At 41.2% G+C, this 7,661-nt stretch overlaps 1 protein-coding gene across 1 annotated transcript in view; it reads left to right on the plus strand.

Annotated features, from left to right (window-relative positions):
- The window catches only part of LOC105568686, a 59,404-nt gene continuing 51,743 nt past the window's right edge, over window positions 1-7,661 (plus strand). The window contains exon 1 of the mRNA XM_012024545.1: window positions 1-1,057. The gene's annotated coding sequence lies outside the window, so the exon portion shown is untranslated. The remainder of the gene's footprint in view (window positions 1,058-7,661) is intronic.

A 7,661-nucleotide genomic window follows, 5' to 3' on the forward strand; every position in this document is an offset into this window, starting at 1 on the left:
TCGGCCGAGAGCCGTCGAGGAACTCGAGTTGCATGCGAATTTCGGTGCCCGCGACACGCGCACGAGGTCTCGATAACCACCTCAGGCTGGTCGCATCCGCACTTACGCAAGAAAAAAAAAGTAATACTTCCGTGCCGCGAAACACGTCGATAGAATTGATGACAGAGCCTGAAACCTGGCGAGTTCCTTCCGCCAGACCGCTCGAAATGGAAATTCTCCGGTCTGGCAAACTGGCGGGGTAACGTCTCGAATTTTTTCACGTAAAAAATTTGCATGTGAAAATGAGGCGTCGGACGCAGCCACGATTAATCGTGGCCTAAACCGTGGGCAGGCTCGACTCTGAAAGTTCGCTCGTGCGAAAGGGAATCCAAAGGAAAGGCGGACGTGACTCGACTGATAGGCGCGGGACCGACGAACTTGGGGTTACTAGTGAATTTCCGGGGGATACGGTGCTGCGTGCTGGTGACAGGAAGAGATCGATCTTTAAGCATCTCCAGCCCCCGACTTGCGTTGGACGATAGAAAACGTACGTCTATCGATCAATCGAACAGTATGCTCGATGAACAAGTAATTAACGGACACGTTTCAAATCGATGTGTATCGTTAAAAAAAAATCAGTGACTACGGTCCATCGATCGTTACGTAATTCGCATAAAGTACCCGTGGGAGAATAATTTTCAAAGGCCGGACAAATTTTTTTCCGTAACTGAAATTTTGCCGGCCGCATTTAGAAAACGAGCGCGGACGTCGGCACTATCGGGAATTCCACGGAGACCGCCTGAAAATTTTCTATTGTGTTTGCGAAATCGCCCCGCGCTGACGTACGAAGCATGACGCGGCGGACTGCCGAATGTGTTCGGTGAAGGACTTAGGAAGGACCCAGTCTCGCGGAAGTTAGTCTGCACGAGGGTTAATGTTCCTGTCTCTCCAACTAGAACGACGGGGAGAACACACCAAGTTGGCCAAGCATGAACGAGGGAAGATCCGGCGCGACGGCCACCCGGAAAATTTTCATAGAGTTCACATCGCAGGGATTTCGCGTTCGATAAATTCCTAGGTATGTTAATTGTGATCCGCCGTCATCCGGAATTGCAATATCTCCGGTATCGGCCCCCGAATACATTTTGTATACGCGAGTCACACACGTGGCGTACACATAGACACGGCGGGACGTTAAATAACTGATCATTAACTGACGTTGCGATGATGTCAACGTCAATATTAATTACAGGAAATTAATAATGTTGTGTGTTTACAGCTGCGTACAATTCGCCGTTATTTGAAAGAAATTATTTACTATAAATATACGAATATCTATATAATAATATTATATTGTTTCCTTTGTAAGAGTTACTTATTCGATTTTGAATTATACGCGATATCGACGTGCAAGAGATATTCATTTGAGTATTAATACCCGCAAGTGAAATCGCAGCGAAACAAAATATAAATCTACGATTTTATAAAGCACGAGAGAGAGAGAGAGAGAGAGAGAGAGAGAGAGAGAGAGAGAGAGAGAGAGAGAGAGAGAGAGAGAGAGAGAGAAGAATAAAGTTTTATTTTCAGTACAGCGCAATTGTCTTTGGATGCTAATTTATAAGAATTTGGGTCACGCCTTTTGATATTCCGTTCGTTGTGGATATCGAAGTAAATCGATAGAATATTAATGAATTCTTTTTCAAGTTTACACTTTTAAAAGCTTACGTCGAGCTATCTGCATTCGTGCACGTACCTACACGGCGCTTTCACGTGACTCCCTGTGCTAGACTTGTTATCCAAAAACTCCAGCAATTGTGCGAGTTTCTGTTCACATTTCACGGTATGACGTATCGACTTTCGATACCCGCGCCCATTGCTGATTCACGACTGCGAACGGCTCCGACGGAGGACTCGCTCCTTGCAGCATTATCCCACGTCACACGCTATGACGCTTAATAAGCGAGATACAGAAATGCTGGATCGTTTCCAGATTGAAGAATTGCTCTCTCATTCGAAAATATTGCCTCTGTCTCGTTAAAGATCGTAATGCTCTCCTCGTGGACGCGCGGCATCCGTCAGTTTTACCTCGCTAATATTTTCGAAGAACGCGCACGAGGGTATCGGGTCACGTAACGCAGGTATCGCAAATTACAGCACGCGCGAGGAATATATCGAATATATCGTAGGCAAAGATAAATCGCAGTCTTTTTCATTTCTTTTTCGGATAGCACCCGATGCTCTCCGCAAAAAAGGGATTGCCCATTACCCGACGTCGTTGCAACGACACCACTACGTTTAATTAAAGCGACTAATTCCAGCAAAGTAGCGCTGAGTGCATCATTTCTTACATTTTTTTATAATTTGTTGCGCGATATCGGGACCGTTTAATGGCGAGCGTTTATCAAAGACTGGCAGGTGACAGAGGCAAGTCCTGTCTAGATGAATTTCTCTGCGGTAAGCCGAGTCCAATCATGAGGGTCGCCCTAGCGATGGGAATTAAGTAGTGGTCCCGAAATAGCCTGGCATGTCGATGGATGATATTCAATTTACTTTGCGGTTGACTCGTCGCGCGAGCGGCTCGTGCCGACGACGAAAAAATTCGGCCCCGGTTAAATGAAGGCGGAAGGGAAAAAAGAAATAACGGGCCTCCTTTTTTCCCCTTTCAACCCCTTCGACACGCCGCTGCGACGCGAGAGATATATACTTTAACGCAATGTTTCTCTTGATCATGTTCACGAGCGCGGCACGCTTGACATTTGTAACCCAAAAAATGGATGTAACCTACGTGGATGCCCGCCGTGACGAACAGGAATGACCAGCGGGGAAACTTTACAACAACGTAAAAACTTCGGAATTTAAAATAAATAAATTAGACTCTCGAAATTATAAGCAATAAAAAGGACGCATGGGCAGTGCGTAAAGAACGCAGTTTTTCTTGCGTGAGCATTAATTCTCTCACGGAGAGAATTCCCTTTCGAAATTTATCCTGAAAATTATGTAATTGGGACAACGCGGCATTGCGAAGAATTTTATGGGTTTTTGAAATTTTACCATACATTTTACTAGTAAAATGTATACCAAGTACAATCGCTACTGAAATGTATGGTAAAATTTCAAAAAACTCATAAAGTTGTTCAAAATGCCATGTTGTCCCACGATCACGTGATTTTCGCAGTTTTTGTTGCGTGAGCTTCAGCATCAATTGTACAAACAGAGAATTCTCATTTGAAATTTATCCTGAAAATTATGTGATCGTGGGACAACGCGACCTTTCGAAGAATTTTATGAGTTTTTTTTAAATTTTACTGTACATTTCACTAGAGAATGTACTTAGTATACATTTTACTAGTAAAATGTACGGTAAAATTTCAAAAACTCATAAAGTTGTTCAAAATGCCATGTTGTCCCACGATCATATGATTTTCGGAATAAATTTTAAAAGAAAATTCTCTGAGTGTGTATTCCGAAGCGGAATTAATTTAATTTTGGCATTTTTTATGCGCTTAATAATGTAATTAAATATCGTTGAAGGGATGAATGGTGTGCATCCTGGGCTAAATTTGTAATTCAAATGGTACACACTACTCGTATATCCGAATATATCCGAGCGCGGAAATTAGCCCAACGGCCTAATTTAGATGTTCCAGGGCATACCTAGCTTGTCTAAGCACCACTTATTTTGATAAATAGTACGTGCCGTACAAATTATGTGCGATAACGCGAGTATTTGTACTTGACCATGGACATAAATTATTATATCTGCTAGAAATAGCGCGCAAAGCGACTCGTATTTTCTACACGAATTATCCTACGGTTTACATTTAATTAGCCGTTTATATAAAACGAGACAGCACTTGAGAGCGACAGAGATGTAACGATAACAAATAAAAAAGCAAAACGCAAAAATAGATGAAAAAGGTAAATTGAATTTTTTTACTGCAACACAAATCCGCCTCTTGATACACCGAACGGCAGTGGCTTGATTGCAAGGCAATTTTTTTTGCTTTCAGTCCGCGTTGCCGAAACTATCATAGAAAAGCAAAACGTGTTACCCTAGATTCATCCAAAAGGCATCGAATCAACCGGGGTAGACGGTAGAATTGCCCATATTTGTCGAAGAGGAACGATACGATAGCTCGCGGGTACGATATTCTAGAATTCAAGATTCAAGTTTCGCGTCTCGTTAACCCTTCGCGATCAATTTCAGATGAAATTTCATCCGTACGAAAATCGAAATGGCAGAAACTTGAAGAAAACGAACACGAGACCTCACGATATTGCGTCAAGTCTCGTGAAGCTAACGTGAAAAGCATAAAAGCATCTGAAGAATTTTTATTTACGAAACCCTTATACTAATGTTGCTCTCGCGATAAACGAAATTATAAAATGACAAATTCATATTTCCTCGCCAAACTCTCGTCGTCGCTTAAAAAACACTTCACGTTGGTAAACAGAAAATGTTGACGAATAAACTTGGCGCGCGATATGCGATACATAGAAAGCTTCCTGGCGAGAAAGTTGCCGACGTAGAATACGAGTACCCCTAATAAAATTCAACAAAAAGGGCGGGATACTTTTTATATACCTGGAATTATTCTCCACATTATTTTTACGATTTAAGCGGAGGTAAAGATGTACGCTCGCGCATACAGCGGTCCTCTCTCGTAACGCTGGACTTCTTAGTTTTGTTACTTTATTGCACGGTACTCCTTGTTCCAGCGTTGCTTACGGCCCCGTCAGTAGTAAAACTTTTATTACGCTCTTACACTATAATCCCTCACACGTATCACTTCGTTTTCTCACTCCCCTCGCATTCGTGCTTCCCCAAATGTACGCGACGGGAAAGCTATTTAAAAATCCCGCGTGCAAAATAGATGTTGTAATAATTCAATTCGCACGTGCGGACACATACGCGCATACTAATTTATTCGCCCCAGATGTTTCGTTGCAATTCTGGGTTGCGTGAATATCCGGAGTCAATTATGGCTTAATAAGCACCTTGAAGTTTATTACAGCGAAAAATGATACGCCCGCCAGAAAATGCCATTATAATGCCTCGCGTAAATTAGACATTCATGCGGAAACTGTGTTAAATTATTTCTTCGAAATAATTATGTATACACGCAAACCGTGATTCATCCGCTTCGTGATCGTCTTAAGGAAAAGTATTCCTGTTCATTAGTAAAACGAGCTCTCATCTACGAATAGTTCATTAAGCTCCTTGTACATAATGAAGCCGCGCAATTTCAGGTAAAGTAATCTGCGAGAACTGCTTTGTGTACAAGTACCATAATCTCACTGTACGTATGTATACTGTTACGTACAGTGCGTCTCTTTCGAGTGCGCGCTGACTAAAAAGTACCCTGAATTATATTTATATTAATAAATATATTTAAATATACTAATATATTAAAATATTATAATATTAAACAGACGAAATAAAATAGAAAAGTTTAAAATATTTAATATTATACGTTCAAATATTTAACCGCGATATTCGACGATAAAAAAATCCGCGAGTGCCGTTTCGAATAAAAAATTTTAGTTATTTCAAACCGAGTATCGCTGTAATACGTAATTACGTCATTCATTCGAAGGAGCACTTTTTACTTCAATTTTATTCCCGCGATAATATATTGCTCGAAAATTCGTATTCGCGATTGCCCACATTCAACTGGCGGTGAAGAGCGTTTTCAGAAGAGACTTCTCTTTTACGGGGGCATTTTACGGGGCCATCTCTTAGGCAAATCCCTCGGCCTGTTTTACGTCGTCGATCAAGCCTTTAAACGGGATTCTCTCTCGGCGGAACAGATAAGGCGGCCAATTGTTTCGTTCAAATTACAATGTAGCCGTTTCGCAAGACTTGCGCGGGGCGGGCGCGAAATTACGACGCACTTTCCGCGTCTAAAGTGCGAACGCGATCAAACGGTATCAAGAAGTACCGTTAATGTGCCAGCTGGGCAACCCTCAAACTTGAGCAGCATCTACAGGAGTATCTACACGGCGGTAGAGGTAAAAAGTTTAACAACCGCTACTTTTGCCATCGCCGAGATACCCGCGGAGCTCTCGCGTCGGTTCGCGAGCGTCAAAACACGCCTGAACAATCTTTCGTAACTTACAATTAGTTCTCAACCGGCGAGTGGTCGCGCCCTCATGAGCACTGCGCTATAAAACGTTATTCCCTAAATAACTTGAATTGACTCGATGTTCCTACTTTCGGAATAGTATTTCTCGACGTACTCTCTAAAAGTCAATCAGTGATTTATCACTGAAAACAGTGGACAGTCACTGATTTGCAGCTATAACTGCAGAGGAAAGTTCTCTATTTTTAGATAGGCTTCTAATATGAGATAGCAGGTTTTCAACATGAAAATTTAATTGCAAATCTTATTTACCACAATTACACGATCTAACAATAAATTTTCCGCTAAACAGGTTTCACCCCAAGGGCAATAAATTGACGATAAAACCAACAGATGAGGCCTATCAATTTAGCAAACCCTGCTATCTTATACAGGGTGTCCCAGGAGGAACGGTCAGTATTCTGGGAGGTGATAGTATCGGTCATTTTAAGCAAAACTGTACATATGAATGTATGTCCCATTCTCCACTGTTTCCGAGATAGAGCCACTTGAATATCTCGTGTAGTTACTTTTTTTCTGTAAACTCGCCCTTCACCCACCCTCATAAACGTCTGCGGGAATTTACTCTTATACGTCTGTTGACTTGCGCTGATAAAATTGTAGAAATGTTCAAAATGCCTCGTATATTCACAAATGTTGAATATGCAGATATGTTTATGGTTTCTGTGATGGTAGCTATTGTTGAAGAATACCTTCGACGCTTTCCTACACGCAGAATTCCGAATCGTGGACAATAAATATTAGAAATAGTACGTAGTATTTCTTTCTTGTCAGTAATTTTGCAACTGTACATTCAGATAGCTCTCTATCTCGGAAAGTGGGGAGTGGGACATACATTCACATAAACATTTTTGCTTAAAATGACCGATACTATCATCTCCCAGAATATTGACCTTTCCTCCTGGAACACCCTGTATTAGGAATTTATCTCATAATAGGAAACTTTACTACTGAAAATCGCAGTATACTTTATAACCAGGGTTGGGAAAGTTACTTTATAAAAGTTACAGTTACAGTTTTTTGCTGAAAATGTTACTAGTCACAGTTACAAGTTGCCAATTCTGAAAAGCAACGCGTTACAGTTACTGAAAAAGTAACGAATCGTTACTTTGCAGTCACTTTCTTGCAATAAAAATATCAAATCTGTATTTGAATTGTAAAGCGTCGATAAAGGCGTTAATGCGCAAAGGCAAGGCCTAATGTGATCTGTGGAGGTTTAAGGGGATGCTGGAGTGATTCTGCACTTTCGCACCTTTCTAACCTAAAAACTGTCAGTTCACGGAAACATTTGTGTAATATACAAATTAAATGGCTTACGTGTACAGATCGAAAGCAGCTTGCTATTCCGGCCAAATGAAAGAACAATATGGCATCACTGAAACTAAGTTTGTAAGTCTAATAAAAAATAATAGTGAGCAACACATACATACAGTACATGTAGTATGTGTGTTGCTCACTATTATTTTTTATTAGACTTACAAACTTAGTTTCAGTGATGCCATATTGTTCTTTCATTTGGCCGGAATAGCAAGCTGCTTT

This window comes from Vollenhovia emeryi, unplaced genomic scaffold, assembly GCF_000949405.1.
Source record: "Vollenhovia emeryi isolate VEMERY1.0 unplaced genomic scaffold, V.emery_V1.0 DF939128.1, whole genome shotgun sequence".
Taxonomy (NCBI): Eukaryota; Metazoa; Arthropoda; class Insecta; order Hymenoptera; family Formicidae; genus Vollenhovia; species Vollenhovia emeryi.